Raw genomic sequence first — 18,452 nt, 5'->3', positions numbered from 1 at the left:
ATGTCTTCCCAATCTCTCATGTGTCATTGGTAGCAAAGAATTGCTCGATCTCGGTTTCAAGAGTTTCTTTGAAAACCGAATCAGCCCATAAAGAGTCGTTACATCTCCATTTGGTGTTCCGGGGGGGCCAGGTCGTTCCAGCATATGTCCACCATCACCATATCGTGATCCGACCATGCAGTGGGGTGTATATTTGCCGCGCGAAGTATGCGCAGGAGGCCATCAGAGAGGAAGATGTATTTGATACGCGTGTCATGGGGGAGGGAGTGGAAAGTGAAGCCTCTGTCCGCTGGATGCGTTAATTTGCATTTGTAACCAACTCACGCTGCGCACCTACTTATAGGGGAATTCATTTATCTCAAAAAATGGTACTGAGGACTTACACAAATAGCTGAAATGATTTGAAAAAGAATTACGGTATCGCATATATACTAGCACGGATTCTTCTAAGGACAGGGTAAACAGAGGATGCTGACAATTTGGGAAGTTACTAGGGTTCTTTTAGGATTTGTATAGGATTTGGACAGAATGCAAGGTAACAGAGTAGTGTAGGAAGCTTTTTGATACTGGAGTGGGTGATACTTACAAAATGCACTTGAGTTGGGTAATTTGGACAGCTAACCGGGTCTCTGGACAGCGAGGCAAGGATCTGGTCACTGGGCAGCAGCTAGGCTCTCCTTTAGGGAGCAGCTGGGCAACAGGGGTCTGGTCACTGTGAACAGCGGGGCATAAGCTGGGCAAAGGGTCTGGTTGCTGGGTTCTCCCCAAGGGGTCAGCAGCCTTTCCCCCTTTCTCCCTGAATTATGGGGAGGAATCTTGTTTCTTGGATAGGTGGTTCTGGATAGGAGGTTCTGGACCTGGTTTTGGAGTCTTGGACTCTTGCAGGGTGAATTTTGAATGTTGAATCTCCCTATACCTCCCTGTCTACCTCGTATATAGGCAGAATGACATCAGAGAATGTTTACAATGTAAACAGAAGTAATCTGGGCACACCTCTGGAGTAGGATAGGCCAGGCTGTGAATGTCACCACCTCCCACCGAGCAGATTGGATTGAAAGAAGTGACCTCCCCTTAGGTGCATGTATTTTATGACTCCTTTTGTCCCCCCAGCCTAGTTGCTCACAAAAAGGAGTTATGGAATATAACTTTATATCTACAATAATCATTATCACAGAAATCATATAGGCATATCCCATATTTCACAAGGGCTATGCCTGTTCAAATGCTGATTCTGTGCCCTGCTGCTTCACCCTTAGGGATAATTTCGCTGTTTTTAGGAGAAACAAAACACCTAAAATTCTCCAAATGGGTTCATATATGCATACTATCATTTGGCATATTTACCTCACGTTTCATGACTGCGCCATTTATGATTCACACTGAAATACAATTTTTCTGTCATTTCAGTTCACCATGGGGGAACAAAGACACACCTAGTCTCATTCTGTGTGTCTAAAAATCGCATAGAAACTGTCAAAATATCACATTACTACTTGTTCGTGGTATTGAAATAAATGTCTTAATGTAAAAAGTTCTTTAAAGGTTATGGAAGGAATTTTTGACACTGTATGGGCAATCCTTCAAATCTCCACAGCCATCCTGCACCCTCTGTGCCAGTCTGAACAACAGGGTTACCATGGCACCCTTTGATCCTAGACAGTTGAAGCTGTGGAGGGCTGTCAAAGGAATTCACACTTCTTTGTAACAGTGCTAGTTTCTCTGGGTCCATTGTCCCTTGCTGTGGAAATGCCGACCAGTCTGACGAGGTTGTGAATTTCTACACTTTGGCCCTTTCATATTTGTGAAGGGGCTTGCTTTTGCATGGGGGCTGGTACCTTTGAAGTGCCTTCCTTGCCAAACTGGTTCTGCTGTTTTAAAAAATATATATGTTTTTCTTTCTTTGTTTCACAGAAACCAAGTCTTTTTGTAAATAAATATCATATACATTTAAACCAAACACCAACCCCACACATATAATACTGTTCCTGTGCGAGTAATGGCATTCTTTCACATTTTGTTTTCAAAGTGTAATTTCACTGCTTTGCAAAAGCGGGTTTACAAGTGTGTTTCTTAGCTCATGTTCATTTCACAAAACGTGGTTTCTTGGACATTCATTTTCTGAAAGGCTTTTACAAATCAGGTCAATTTCGGAGCACAGAAATAGGCTTGCAAATAATTTTCTTGGTAATTGACACACAGCAAGGCAAAGCATATTCTCTTTGAAGTTACTCACGTGTGTTAGTTTGTTGCAAAATGAGCTCTGAGCTGTGCATATTTGATGGATATTCAATGCCATCCTACAGGGCTAGTCTGACTTCATGGCATTCAAATACAATACACAGGCAGGGCTGTGATGAATGGAACAAATTATGTGTTGTTTAAAACGAAAAGCGACACCAGCGCGATGTCATCCGAAATGCAGGTAATTTTTCTGGTGCAGCCTGAATTTTTCACTGACAGAAAGGAAATTGAAGGCCATTCTGCCTTTAAGTTATTTTCTCTGAATTCACGTGGAGAACAGCAAGTGCAGCCACTCTTGGGGTGGCTGTGTTTAACTCTTGCCCCATATGTGCTCAGCAGACGCAGTTAAGCCATTTTATTGGTAACTGCTGAAATACAGTTTTGTGATGCAGGGGATTTCTGTTGGAGCTGGTAAATGTACCCCACATAATCCCCCCACACTTTCCCGTGGCTTCTTGTTGAGGGAGAGTAGGGCAAAGTAGAGTTCATCTAGTGGAGTTCTTCTTTCATTAGGGAGCGACACAGCAAGATCTCCTTCCGTCTTTCGGTTGGAGAGTATGGAGCAGTACCCCCTTTCCTTCCTTCCCTTTCCAGGTCCCCGGGGAGGTCCTCACCAGGTATGAGGTAATGGAGTTAATTATCTAATAGGAGATGGATAAAAACAGGTTTTAGAATGTTTAACTGGCAATCTTCCCAGAAGAGTTAAAACAGAGGAACAATGCATACGGTTACACTTTTCTGTGGTGTTGGAACAATAACATAAAACAAATTACTCAACAAGGCAAGGACATAATTGGACTTCTACACGTGGTTTCCTTTATACATTTTTGCAATAACAATAAAGAAAAGTACTCCCTGTTATATAGGTATACCTATGGACCTACATATTTCCTACTGCTTTTTCTTTCTCTTTCTTCTCATTCTTCAGATATCTCCTCTTTTTGATTTTCCTTTGGCTCAACAATCAGCTGCAAAGTATGTCTGGGGTGACAAATTTTTAACTGATTGATGTGGACCCATTTCTCTTCTAAGAGTTCTCCTTTGGGGATGCGGATTCTGTAGGCAACAGTTGAAATTTTGTCTACAATTTCAAAGGGACCGAGCCAGGAGGGGAGGAATTTCTGCTCCTTAGTCTGGTTCCTTTGAAAATTGTACAAGTAGACCCTGTCTCCTACTTGGTATTCTTTTATTGTTGTTTTTAAGTCATAGTGAGTTTGCATCCCCTCTGCCGATTTCTCCAGATTCCGCTCAGCGTATGCAAAAGCATGCTGAAGGTATTTTCTTAGATTCTTAACCTATTCATGTGTTGTGTAGGCGTTTATCAGGGTCTGCTTTTGTGTTCTATAGAGCAGATGCTGAGGTAGCACCATTTTTCATCCAGTCATTAGCTCAAATGGAGTCATCATTTTGGTTGCAGAGGATGGTGTAGATCTGAGGGCCATCAGGACAAGCGCTAATCGGATGTCCCAACTAGGCCAGAATCTGCCACGAACTTCTTGAGAATGCTCACAATTGTTTTATTGTACCTCTAAACTCCCCTACTAAAGGATAGGCGGTATGCAATAGGAAGTTTCCTTTTTACCCCAAGTATCTCCCACATCTTTGTCATCAATTTAATGGTGAAGTGACTTGGTCAGTCTGACTCAATCCTTTGGGGAAGGCCAAAACGTGAGAAGATGTGGTTGATCATCAGGACAGCTGCTGTTTCTGCCTTGCAATTTGGGGCCAGGAGACATTCCACCCATTTGGTAAAGAAGCATGCTACTGTTAACTTGGACTTGTTCCCCCTAGAGGAGCGAATCACGGGCCTGAAGAAATCTACTTGTTAATCCGACCACGGCAGTGTCATTTCCCTCTTCTGGAGGGGAGCTCGGTGTGTGAGAGAACTTGACTGAAATGGTGCACACACAAGACACCCCTTCAAATATTGGTTGAGGTCCTGCCTCATGTGTAGCCAGTATGCAACCTCCCGCAAGATTTCTAGAGTAGTATGAAACCCCTGATGATCAGCTGTGGGCGCGTCATGGAGCGTGAATTAGCATCAGGCTTCGGAATGAGGTAGGTACCACCCACTGGTCACATCCAGAGATGGATCTCCTTACCAACAAACCGTTTTGGATTCAGAACATTTTGGAACACTTCATCAACACCCTGAGGTTCTCTTTCCCAATGTAATCGGTTTCCGTCAGAGGAAAGTTCACAGAGTCCTCAATGTGTTGGTAACATTTCCCAATAATTGGATCCCCTTTTTGTGCCGCAATTAAATCAGCATCTGGGGTCTCCTTACTCCACTCGGCAGTTGAGAGTTAATTGTGAGCATTTGTCTGGGATCAGGTGACAGCAGTGACCTGGATTTCCCCCAACAGGTACTCGATCTCAAGAAGATCCCCCTGGATGGCTCCGGTTTTGAACAACTGATCAGCCAGGTCGTTTGCAGTTTTGTCTCGTCCCTCTATTCTGGAATGACCCTTAATCTTTTTCCAAGAGATGGTCATCCCATTCAAGGGGACCAGATCATCAATATTTTGTATGAGTTTGCCATGCTTATGTGGTTTATTATTTGCACACAGCACGCCTCTGGTTCTCCAGTTGATCAAGGGCTCCACAAACCCATTCTGGACATAATCTGAATCAGTGATTATGACCCATTCGTGGAGTCGATGTTGCATGGCAGTGAGGATGGCCTGGTGAACTGCCATGAACTCTGCCACCTGACTACTGCAGGGACCAATTTTGTACCCAGCAGAGGGTTCCGGGGCATCATTCGCCCAGGCATTCCCAACGCCGGCCACCAGCTCCTTTTCCTCATTGTTGTCAACATGGTAGGAGCACCCGTCCACATAAACTGTGGGCAACCCCTTGCATGTGTCTTCTTCATAGACCTTGTGCGGGGAATTCAGGTATGCCTCCATGTTGTCTTGGGTTTTTAAACTTTCATCCTCGAGACAGTTTTCTCTGGCACAATCATGCAAGTCAGCCAGACCTTGCGCAAGGGGACTCTTCTTGTTTTGGCCATACCTGACCTCCACAGGAAAGCCTTGCATAGACAGAATCCAGAAAGTAATTCTGTAATTACTCACATTTCCTCCCTGGATTCTGTCACTTTACAGGTATTGCAAGGGCTGGTGAGGAGTCTCCACTATGATGTGCCCCCCCCCCCCTCGATGAATGGGCGGTAATTTTTCAATGCCCACACTGTTGACAGGAGTGCCTTCTCACAATCGTTGAATCTTTCCTCCACAGAGGATAAAGTCTTGCTTGCATATGAGATGACTTTATTGACCTTGTCATGCTTTTGATATAATACTGCTGTTAAGCATGTATTCGAGAACCCCTTCTCCAAGAAGAACTCTTTGTTTTTGACAGGGTAAGCTAGACAATGCGCTTGTAAGAGACTTCTTTTGAGTTGTTTTACTGCCTTGGCTTGTGCTGGACCCCACTCCCACTTGATGCCCCCTTTAACAGATGGACATGGGGTCTTGTGACGTCTGCGTAATCCTCAATGAACTTCCTGCTGTAGTTGGTCAGTCCAAGAAGGCTCCTTAGTTCACGCAGAGTTGTGGGGTCTTTCAGGTTTAGTAGTGCTTCCGCTTTCTTCGCCTGGGGACAGAGACCCTCAGGGGTGATTTCATGTCCCAAGAAGTTGACACAGGTCCTACACCACTGTGTCTTCTGGAAGGACAGTTTTGCTCTGCAACCCTCAACTGGGTCAGAACATAGCAGATTTCCGCTATATGTTCCTCCACAGTTGAGCTTTTGATCAGGACATCATCCACAGGTTACCCCTTTCACCCAAGTCGGGCATGGCCTTGTGTAGGAAGATTTGAATTAATTGCTGAAGTTTATGTATCCAAAGGGAGTCCGGGTCCATGTGTACTGCTGCCCCCAAAGGTAAATGCCAGCTTCTACTGGTCCTCCCTACTGACGGGCACGGTCCAGTATCCATTGGTCAATGGAGGGAAGAGGCCATCGGGACATGTGGACCCGTTTGTTCAGTTCCCTAAGGTCTGCGCAAAGTCTCCATTGGCCATCTGGTTTTAAAATCCCCAGTGCCGGATTATTAAAGGTACTGTGGACTGGACGAATTATCCCATGGGACTCTAGGTTTTGTATAATTACTGTCAGGGACTCCATAGACGCAAGAGGCAAGCGATATTGCTTCACGAATACAGGAGTCATTCCAGGGTCTGTGGGAATTGAGGTAGTATGTATCGCGGTGCGACCAATGTCGTACGAGTCTACAGCAAAGCTATTATGAAAATCTAAAAACACCTGTTTCAACTGTTGCTTTTGTTCCTCGGTCTCACAGGCATCAGCGAGGTTGACCCGTTCTTCAACCATCTGTCTGAAGCCTGGAAAAACCTGGGATTTCGCGATCTCAGCAGCCTCATCCTGCTGTGTGGAGAGATCTCTGGTGAGGGTGTTGAAATGGACGGAGGGTTTCAGGTAGGAGAGGCAGTCATTGTGGACCTGGAATATCACCTCATCCTTCCTGAGGTCACAGGTCGCCTCTTCCCCCCGTAAGGACAGGAAGAGTACACCAGGAAATTCCCGCCTCGCCGGGTGAAGATCCTGTCTGGTGGTATGTTATCGTCACTGTCATAGCAGTCATTGGGGATTGGTCCTATAATTTAATTCCCTAAATCCATGGAAAAATGCTGGTCATCAACCGCCATTCCAATAATGGTGCCTGCGCCCAGGGTGATACACCTAGGGTCGCTGTTTTCCACCACTATTGGAATGGTTTTGTGTTCTACATTAACAAATTGTGTTGGGTTTAACCTCAACCCCTGCTGTTGAATATGGGCATTGTGTCTGGATTTTGAAGTTTCTGTCCTCTCTAAATGTTTAAGTCAAGTGGAAATTGTTGGGTCCATCCTGGGATGGTGACCTCCTCTCCAATTTGAACTTCAACCACATACAGCAGCAATTGAGCAGACCGAAATGCCTTTTCAGAATCGTCAAAGCCCATTGGGTTGCCCCCCAGTCGGGACCAGGTCTTGTAATTTATGAGCTCCAAATTAATTGCAAACGGATTGAGAATGTCACTGCCTAAATAGAATGCAGCAGGGACATATCACACTACCCAACAATTATGCTCTATGCTTTTATCACCTATAGAAAATTTGAGCATACACCTGCTACGCAGGAGATGTTTGGAATTGGGAGTTTCCAAGCCCATTTCCCATTTATCAATCAATTTAAATGAGGGAATGGCTGGATCTTTTGGGGGTTTCCTAAACAACGCTTTACTGATGAAGCTTCTTTCATTATTCAGGCCAACTCTGGCGAGAACAGACTCCCTCCTCTCATTTAACTAAATGGGGAGGAAGAGCTGTTTGCCCTTCTTATGAATCTCAGCCAAGCTTTGAGCTGGTTTTTTATCACTTTTGACTACAGGACTTGGATTTTCAAATTGGGGATCAGTATAAAGTTTCAATGTATTTCCTTCGAGTGTGGAATGCCACTCGAAACTGGAAGGAAGGTTGATTTTCAGAAATGGAGTGGAGCCCCCATCACCGGTTTGTTGTCCTACAGCAATTACAGTAATGTCAGGCATTTAATTGTTTTGGAAATTAAACTCAATTTAGTCAGATTTTTGTTCAACCACGCGGCATGTGCCATTTAAACTGACATAGTTGATGCTTTGTTTTACCTTTATTGGCCGGTTAGCCTGAGTCCATAGTATCTTGTTCACACAGTCTATTAGGGGAGACAGCCTGCGAAGGATGTCATTTCCTAATAGACAGGGGGTTCCCTCCAGAGTCACGACTATGACCGGGTGCTTCACCTTATGTCGCCCAATTTTAATTTCCAGATCGGCAGTCCCCTCGAGGGGAATTTAATTCCTGTCGAAGTGATGGAGTTGTCCAGGGAGAGGGGTCAGAGGGGTCTGGTGTCTCTCCCCCTTTCCTGAATTTAGGTGCTCAAAGGCCCTTTTGGACAGAAGAGTGGCTTGGGATCCAGTGTCCACCAGTGCTAAAAATGCACATTGCCCTTGCACCCGGACGGGACATAGAACCTCCCTTCTTTCTCCTCCAAGAAGCAAAGGAAATGGGCATTTTGGGTAAGCTGGGCAGTCGATTTCTTTATTTTGGACTCCGACAATGTGTGGTTTTGGACAGTATGTTGTGTCGGAGTTCGGGAATCTATAAAGAAAATTTGGCATCCTGAAATAGGCAGGATTTTTATGTGATGATCGTTATGTTCTCTGGATACCAATTTTGGGGTTCAGGGATGGGTGATTCTGATTTAGTCCTCACACCTACCCAGTCTGGGTTCTGGTCTCTTGGGAGTCATTTTTCTTTGGAAGTAATTCCCCCGTCTTGGAAGGAGAAGACTTTCTTCCCAGAATCCTCCAAGGATTATACCCCTTCAAACTGGAGGACACTGCCTTCCTCCACAAAATGGGCCTTTTTGGTTTCTTTGTTTCCCCTACCCACCCTCTGCTCCCTGGGTTGCAGATTTTCTGGGGCAGGAGATTTTAGTTCCGGTTCCGGGGTTTATAGGGGCTCTTCACGGGTGAGGAATGAAGCTTCCTCTAGGGCTTTACACCTCCCTTCCTCCCGTGCCTCCTCCTCTGGAACCGGTGGGTTATCAGGGTTCTCTCCGTCATTGTTCCGGGGTGCCAGACCCTTGGTTTGAGGTATTCTGAACCACCATGTTCATCTGAGGGTTCTGCTGAGCCCTCAACATGCGACTCAGATCCTGAGTAAGGTTCTGGACCTGCCGCTCCAGTTGGGACACCCGCTCTAGCTGGTATTGGGGTCTTGGATCAAATCTAGGTTGTTCTCGGGAAGGTTAACTATACCTTCTCCCGGAGTAACCTGGGTACTGGGGGTTTCCCTGGTTGCCCTCTGCCCTTAGCCTCCCCTCTCCCAGATTGGGTGGTCTAGACTCCTGAAAACAGAGAGAGTAAGGAGGGTTGTTCTGGATGTTGGGGTTCTGAGGGTACCTAGGAAAAAAACTTAAACCAGAGTTCGTAAGGTTACTGCCCTCCTGAGGGAAGTTAGGAGGGAAGTTTCCTGGGTCAGTACTCACCTAGTTGTATCCCCCCTTGAACTGGGGGAGTCCACACGTACCCCAAGATGGATCTGTTGCCATTATACCTAGGGCTAATGTAATTGGCTGAGGGGCCCATTTGTGGGGCACCCTACCTGACTACCACCTGCCTGGGATTGATCAGAGGGTGGTATTTGGTTGGTTTTGGGAAGGTGTATTTTTAGGCCCCCCATTTCTAGGTCCAAAATGGGGGCAACCTTCACCTCTGCCACCTTGAAAGCAGCTTTGGTGTTGGTTGTTTTTCTTTTTGTTGGATTTTTGTTTTCTACAGGTTTTTGGACATCGTAGATCCGGGTAGCCTGCTCTATTACCCAGTCCAGGGTCCTGTCATCATGGAAATCTCTTACCAGTTGTGTCATAATATATTTTGAGAGTGCATGAAAATAGGTATCTATAAATTCCCTACTATTCGTGCGCACCCATCTTGTAGTTTGCGCAAATGCCCGTTTTAGCTCCTGCACAAATTCTCTTGGGGCTTGATCCTCTCCATACTGCAGATTGTAGGCAGCCTTGCGGGCCTCCTGGGGGTTTCTGTGTGTGGAAAAGTGCTTCAAGATGGCTGCCTTATAGGTGGACTACCTTGAATGGTACTGGTCTTCCAGCACAGCAAAGAAGCTGGAGTACTCTGGAGAGAACTTCCATTTGGTGAACATTCTGATTATTTTTGATTTCAAAAGAGGTCATCATCTGTTCTTATAGCTCCAGATGCTCCCAGACAGAATATTTGGCATTCTTGTGGTACAAAGTCATGAAACTCCTAATAGCTTTAATCTGTTTAATGGGGTCTTTCACCAGAGCTCTCTTTGGCTTGTTAGCCTTCTTTTGCCGCTTCACCTGAGTCCATTCGCCCTCGGACTCAGAGCTGCTACTATTCGAGGTCCCCTCTTTACCTTCTAGGTGCTCCCTGATTCTTTGAGCTTGTGAGTTTCTCTCTGAATGGTGGGGCCTAGTTCCTTCTGTGGGGAATCCCCTGTTGTACTTTGGGCTCTCTGGGTCACTCCCCTTGGACTCCCTCTTTCGCACAGGAGAGTAGCCTTCTCACTGCTCCCTGCTTCCAGGGTTGGTAGAGAATCCCCCCCACTGCCCTGATTGGGTGGGGTTTTTTGGAATACCCTTTTGGGGCCTCAATTCATGCCCTTTTTTTGAGCAAGGCGAAGCAAATGGTCCCTTTGTAGGTAATGTTTCTGCAGGTCTAGCTCCCTGATTGTCTCCTCATAGGAGCCTTCCTGGTCAGATCCCTCTGCCATAATATTTTTGAACTTGAACAGGGCACCTGTCCATCCGTCTTTGATGGGCGCTGTCCTGTCAGCTCAATTTTGCTAGGCCAATTGAAGTCTGGTCCCCTCATGGTTTCTGGCTCATGTGAACCTGTAGACATGAAGTGAGCAGTGTCTTGGATATACAAAGGAGGAAATGGGGTTGAGGCCCTTGGTACAGAGGGCATCACGCCATGATCAGGGGTTGCCCTGCCACTCTCTACTTTTTCAGGGTCCCTTAAGTTTTGATTCAGCCTAGCAAACTCTTTTTCTAACAGCTCAAGTTTCTTCTTCTCAGCCCCTATCTCCTGACAGTAGGCAAAGGCCTGAGCCTTTTGCTCTGCTCTTAGGGCTTGACATATCTCTATTACCTTCCCTTGTGCTGAAACCTGATGCTGGAGTCCCCTGTTCTCATCACAGAGGGTCTCATTCTATTTTTGTGCTACCTGTATTGCCTGGGAACACTGAGACCATTTTTGTTGCAGGAGATACATCAAAACAGATTCAATACCTGCTCCTCTAAAACCATCAAGGACCACATTGACACAATTGCCCCGGCCCTTGCTGATTTTTGCAACCACTCCTTTGCCTCAGGATCCTTCCCCTCCCCTCTGAAGCACTCCCTTGTGCATCCTCTTCTCAAGAAACCCACAGCTGATCCTTCCGGTCCGGCTAACTACCATCCAATTTCTATTACCCCCTTTCTGGGCAAACTCCTGGAAAAGCTGGCCATCTCTCAGCTTAACCTTCACTCAGATTCTGTTGGATGTCTTCATGACCACCAGTCTGGCTTCAGAGCATCCAGAAGCACGGAAACTGCTCTCCTGAACATCCGTGAAGATCTGCTCTCCAACCTAGACTCTAACATTCCCTCTGTCCTCATCCTTCTTGATCTCTCTTCTGCCTTTCGACAAGGTCAACCACACCATCCTGCTCGACCGTCTCCATGATAACCTGGGTATCACTGATCAGGCTCTGGCCTGGCTGACCTATTTTCTCTCTGATCGGCCCTCCCAGGTCCAACTGGGGTCCTTCCTATCATCTATCTTCCTCTCCACCTGTGGGGTTCCCCAGGGGTCTAACCTCTCACCCTGGCTCTTCAACCAATACCTGGCAACTCTCGCCCACTGCATTTCCATTTTCTGCTCAAATTTCTAGTGCTACGCTGATGACACTCAACTCATTTTCTGGCTGCCCTCGGCCACCTCCTCGCCCTCTCTCATCTCTGACTGCCTAACTGCCATTCATGATTGGTGTGCCGCAAATAACCTTTGTCTGAATGCCAGCAAGACTGAGATCCTCCTCATCGGCACACCATCTCCATCCTTTTCCCTCACTCTCTGGCCGGCCTCCCTTGGCCCTCCTCCTACCCCTACCTGCGAAGCTAAGAACCTCAGGGTCATCTTCGACTCCACACTTTCCTTCTCCGCCCATATCTCTGAGGTCTCTAAAAAGTCAAACTTCGTACTCACCTCCTCAGAGGTACTCTGCCTTTCCTCTCCATCCCTCAGAAGCTCACTGTCTGCCAAGCTCTGGTTCTCCCTAGGTTGGACTATTGTAACAGCCTCTTTCTAAATCTACCTGCCTCTACTCTCTGCCCTCTGCAACTTGTCCAGAACAGGACTCCAAGACTTGTCCTTGGCCTCAAGCCCTGGAATCGTATCTCTCCAGCTCTGAAATCACTCCATTGGCTCTCAGTGGATGCAAGGATTAAATTCAAAACCCTCTGCATTGTCCACAAGGCTTTCTGGGGCCTGGGTCCAAAATACCTTCAGCTTTTCCTCTGCAAATACCTCCCCTCTCGAGCTCTTCGCTCCTCTACCTCTAACTCCCTCTGGGTCAATCGTTTTTCGAAGAAACGTGCTGGTGGTAGATCTCCATCTTCGGCTGGGGCCTCCCTCTGGAACAGCCTCCCTGCTACTCTAAAACTTGAGGAGAACCATCTCCGGTTCCGGAAGCACCTCAAGACCTTCCTCTTTGCTTCTGCCTTCGCTCCCCCTCAACCCCTGCTGATCTGCTCTCTCTTGGCACTGTGCACCTGGCCACACTCTGTCTCCTTGGTCCAGGTACCTGCTCACCCTGCCACCCTCCTGCTCTGCCTCCCGGCCGCCCCTTGCACTGGGGACTGTATCTGTACTCATACAGCCCCCCCGCCCCATTTCTTTTCTTCTTTTTCTGCACTTATCAGACTACCCAGTCTGCTGCCTTAAACACAGCACTTGCCACTTGCTGGCTGCACTACCACTGTTTATTGCCTCAATGTTCTATTTATTTTTATTTATTATTATTGATTCTGCTCTCCTCTGCTCCGTACTTTCCACTCTCCCCCTTCCATGTACTTTTTCCCTTTTTCCCTTTCCCATGCACTTGCACGTTCTCAATGTCACTGGGCCTAGTAAGATCATTGTTGTGTTGTGTTGTGTTGTGTTGTGTTGTGCTCTCCTCTGTTCCCCTCCCTTGCCTAGTCATGCTCTGAAACACTTGTGTATGAGCGCGATACAAATTAAATATCATATCATATCCTGACTTTGCGCATTGTTGGCCTGGGTAGTTTCTTTGAGATCACATTCTACTTGTTTTGTGTGCCCCATTAAGTTTTCATTTTCAGTTTTTAGGTCAGTCAGTTCCTAAACGTCTGACTCTCTTTTCTGTACGTCTGTTTTTAATTTGCACACTTCTTGGTATAGGGCCTCTTTTTCCTGATACAGGGTGCCAACCTCTGAGTCATAAAAAAAACTCAGTCAGAGCTTGATGCAATAGGCCACTATCCCGCCACACATCCATGTTTATGGAGGTGACCTCTTGCATCCTGTCTAATAGCCAGGCCTCCTGATCTTGCTCTGCCCATTCCCCTCTAACGAATAGTTTGGATAGAAGGTGCTGCCTAGCCATGTTGATCTCAATGGTGCTCATTATGAAAAGTGTTCTTCCTTTATTAAATTATTTACATAAGGACAAAACTGTACTCTGTTGCTTTTGCCTAGTTCAGGGTTCAGTTTACTTTATTTTTACACACAGGCCAGATACCTAGGGTATAAGATTTGAGCTGGCGCTTATACAGTGTAACACAGTTTTCTAACCACAAAAGGTATCCCTACCTTTTCTGGGTTAGCCTGCTGTGTTAAGCTGTCACAGTTGGAAACACTTATCTCAATCCCGGCAAACAAGCCCCCACTGTGTAACGAAATTTATGACATGGCACACTCAAGACCAGGACAATTTCCACTGGCAAGGGATGAGGCGCACAATAAAAATGTTTTAAACTTTATTTATTTCTGCTTCTGTTTTGAGAAGGCACCCAACCCGTCTAACACCCCCCTTAACAAACACCCCGTGTCACAATGGACCATGGACCAGGCCGGTGTGTCTTAATTAAATATTTATTGTTTTTAAAATTCAAATGCAAAATCAAACCAATCAGATTTAGGGTAGCAATCACCAGTGGGGTGATAATATACATCAAAATGTTATAATACAATTAGTTTAACTTTCTGACATCAGATACATACATTTTAACTGGAGATGGAAGCAAGATCCCTTTTTGTCATACTTAAAGATGGCTATATTATGAAGGTGAGAAAAGATTACCGCTCTCACTACCGGTCTGGGTAGGGTTGGTGGTGCTTTTAAAAAGGCAACATGTTAGATAGATGAACAGTATCTCACACATTAAGAGAAAAATCACCAGGAACCAAACATACCATTAGGTTGACTATAAAATGATTTCAATTTATTAATAATTCATTAAACCGCACACAACAAATACACGAATCACAACAAAGAACATATAAAAAAAAATCAACGTGTAAAATAAAAATATGTATTTATAGTTCATACAGGGGTTAGTATATCTTAGATCACAAAGACTCTTAACAAAAGGAGATCTTTTCAGATTGTCAACATGTTTCGGCCATTACAATTGCATTAAACACTATCTCTAGTGTCACTTCACACATTACTATTGCGGGCCTTCTTCAGAACGAACTGATTTCTTCGATCTGGTACTAATACTGTCTTGTACCCCAAGGTTATTTCGCAGATTCTAAAAACATGATAGAAACAGTCACAATTACATACAGGTATGAGGATTCCTATGTGTTTCTCTAGTTCTCAGATGACATGATGTACTTCATCTTTAGTCTACATTTCAACGTAGCAAACCTTGATATGAGGTGTTTTGTAAGAGAAAACTGTGCCCTTCTACTATCAGAAAAACATTTACATATTTCTGTAACACTTCTCAATTCAAATAAGCACAACCAAGCCTTTACTTACTTCCACAAACCGGTGTGAGTAATTTGCTCATAGAACTTGAATTATCCTGGGAAAGTTAAAATGTTTCCAGGTAAGAACGTGTTATCTTTTCCCACAAAACAAAAAGGGGGAGTCTCTATTTATTGAATGGACCCACTCATATTTATATTAAAATTTCCTGTATTTAATCTGGCATTACTACTCTACAGATCTATGGCTATTATCTCTTCATAGCGGCACATAGCCCCAGAGAGACATCTGAGTTTTGACGCTCTTTATCACAGCCGAACATAGGGAAGGCAACTGGATTCTGGTGCTCTGCATGGATGATAACAAGGTTATGCTATTATTCCTATAATTCTTGTCCAACCCCTATGTCTGTTGGTGTGCCCCAACTAAATGCTACTTGGACTAGCTAAAGCTTACTTTTGTAGATTTTAAAAGCGCGTGCAACTTAGCACTAGGTAGATAAAATGACCATCTATCGCTCACTGACCGCTGGTGCGGTAGTCTTACTGCCCGTAATTCTCAAGTACCTATCCTGTTGGAAACTCTGCAAGATAGAAGGTGGTGTAATCAGGCGTTGGTAAGTCACACCACCGCCATATTTTACAAGGGAGTAATCCAATGTCAACCAAGCTAACGAAGTGGGACGTTTTAATATACAAGCCCAATTGTCACAAAAGACATCACGACAAACCGGCACTAGTGGGCCTGTGTCTCACTGAACATGAATGTCAGCAGCAAAGTGCGGTGACAGGGGAACGCTTACCTTGATGCTTGTGCACGTATATCTCCACACTCCTCCTCTGAATCGGGCGATCGCGAGATCAGTCAAATCTCGTTTCTATTTATATCGATCCTGCGTCAGGCACGTTTGTTTGCGGCCGGCCAAGGCCGATCACGTGACTTTAAATTGTTTTGGTTCGTGCTACAGTTTAAAGGGGCTTGAGCCTCATCTTAACAGGATAGATGTTTAAAGGGGCTAGGGCCTCATATTAACAAGGTGGATATCAAAACCCTTCATTCATATAGATATTCCTCAGTATTTAAATTACGAAAGTTTACACGTGGCAGCTTATTGAAAGTTGAAGCTGGTATAAGATCCAGCACAACCAAATCAACATGATCCACACAAAAATGATGGGAACATCATTTAAATGGGAGCTGATTAATGCAATAATTTGCTGAAAAATACCAAGGGGAATTGTCCAAGAGACATTATCCCAAAACCCTTTCAAAAGTTGGAAAATGCTTCTACTTACGTAGGATGACAAAGGAAAAGGAAAAAGGCAACACGATGGGTCCGTATAGGATTACCATCTAGAGATAATCTAGAACAAAAGGGTGTTCCAGTCAACTGAAGAGTTTAAGCCTTCTTTGGTTGTGTTGAGATTGTAAATCCAACGCTGTTCACATCTGCTTAACAAAGTCTCTCTGTTCCCACCTCTCGCTGTGGGGGAGATGATTTGGATAACGAACCAGAAAATATCATTGTATTTATGTTTTTGCTTTTCATAATGCGCTACCAATGGTTTGTTGTCTACCTTATTCTTCAGACATGACCTATGTTCACAGATGCGTTGTTTAACACACCTTTGGTCTTCCCTATATATAATAGATTGCAGGGGCATTTAATACCATAGATGACCCATGCAGAAGAGAAATTCGAAAAAGAGCGTAATTCCCAGGTTCTGCCATTAAGTTCAAGGGATTTTAGATTTTGTGTCAGAGGGCACACGCAACACTGGCCACATTTAAAGTGGCCCATGACAGGTGGTAAATGCCAGAGTATCATTTGTCCAGTAATTTTTTGTTTTTTGGGGTATGTTTGGACTAACATGTCCCTGCAACTTCTTTGGCGTTTAAAAGCAAAATGGGGTTGGGCTGGGTTGAAATCTTCACTGACTAGTATATGCCAGTTTTTCTTTATGCTTTTTCTTAATTTATTGCTAATAGGGCTGAAAGTGGTAACGCACGTAATTTTCTCTTCTTGATTTTTTGGGTCGGGATGCAAACATCTCTCTCTATTCTCGTGTAGAGCCCTCTTAAAAGCTGAGTGCACAATTTTCTTTGGGTAACCTCAGACCGTGAGACATTCTTTCAGATCTTTTCCTTCCCTGATATAGTCGGTCATGTTGGAACAATTCCTTCGAATTCTCAGAAATTGACCCATCGGTAGGTTATCCCTGCGCGCTAAGGGGTGAAAGCTGTTATATATGAGCAGTGTGTTTTTATCGGTTGGCATTCGATAGAGTTTTGTGAAAATGAGGCCAGTCTCTGCTTTACAGACAAGAAGATCTAAAAAAGGGATCTGTTTGGCATCGTACATCATGGTGACTTTGATATATTCATTCTGGTTATTTAACCAGACTGGAAAACTTTCTGGGGTACTGTTATCCCCTTTCCATACCATCAGAACATCATCAATATATCGGAACCAGTGGCCTATATTGTTCTTGTAGGGGTTATTGGCATGGTATATGGATAGAATTTTATATTGGTCCATAAACAAATTTGCCAAATCTGGGGCAAATGTTGCCCCCATGCTGGTTCTGTGTACCTGTCTATAGAATTATTTCCTATGCAACGGGGCATTCTATAGACAAGTACACTTGTCGTGGAAAAGAGCCCACCTTCGGTTAAAACACTGAAGATGAACTAACATTAAGGCCCTTTTAATCACTGCCTTTTCAAAAGGAAGTAAGTGACAATGTAGAGCTTTCACAATCTATCCTAAAGTAGTCTCCCAGAATAGTTTGTTAATTATGTGCCGCTATGAAGAGATAATAGCCATAGATCTGTACAGAAGAAATGCCAGATTAAATACAGGCGATTTTAATATAAATATGAGTGGGTCCATTCAATAAATAGAGACTCCCCCTTTTTGTTTTGTAGGAAAAGATAACACGTTCTTACCTGGAAAAATGTTAACTTTCCCTTGATAATTCAATTTCTAACGGCAAATTACTCACACCGGTATGTGGAAGTAAGTAAAGGCTTGGTTGTGCTTATTTGAATTGAGAAGTGTTACAGAAATATGTGGTGCATGTGCTGTTTAGTAATGTACAAAATGTACACAGAGATCACCAGGGGGCTCAGACGATATGTCTGCCTAAGCCTTCGTCTTCCCTGAAACCCACACAGGAATGGCAGCACGCCTACGATAACCCAGCCCCACTCAAGAATCAAGTGGACATAAAAAGAGGTAAAGCAGCCGACAACCAGAGGGCCAACTCCCAGACGGAATCGGCAAGGGTGTCCCTCCAAACGCTGCCCCGAACAATATACACCCATGAGGCCCAACCACAGCACTCACAAATTCCCAAGAGTGCAGTCAACCTCGCCCAGCACTAAACACTGCGGAACGCCGGGGAAGGGGGGGTGGTAACAGACAAATCAGGAGCGAAATCCCCAATCCCCCCAACAAATCGTAAAGAAGGCAAACCGATCACGCCGTCAACAAGTGCCCAGGACAAAAGGTAAAAGTACTGGCATTGGCCAGAGCCACCGTGCAAGAAGCATCCAGCAAGAGGTCAGTGCCCATAAAAGGAACGGGGGGATGGAAATGGGCATTACCGGCAGATGAGGGGGAACACGCTGTGAGCGGCGATCATCACACAGCCTGCGAGCGCTTTC

Source organism: Ambystoma mexicanum, chromosome 8 (genome assembly GCF_040938575.1).
Source record: "Ambystoma mexicanum isolate Mex_15411 chromosome 8, UKY_AmexF1_1, whole genome shotgun sequence".
Classification (NCBI taxonomy): Eukaryota; Metazoa; Chordata; class Amphibia; order Caudata; family Ambystomatidae; genus Ambystoma; species Ambystoma mexicanum.
The sequence above is the reverse complement of the archived record's forward strand: the minus strand, read 5'-3'. Positions refer to the sequence as shown.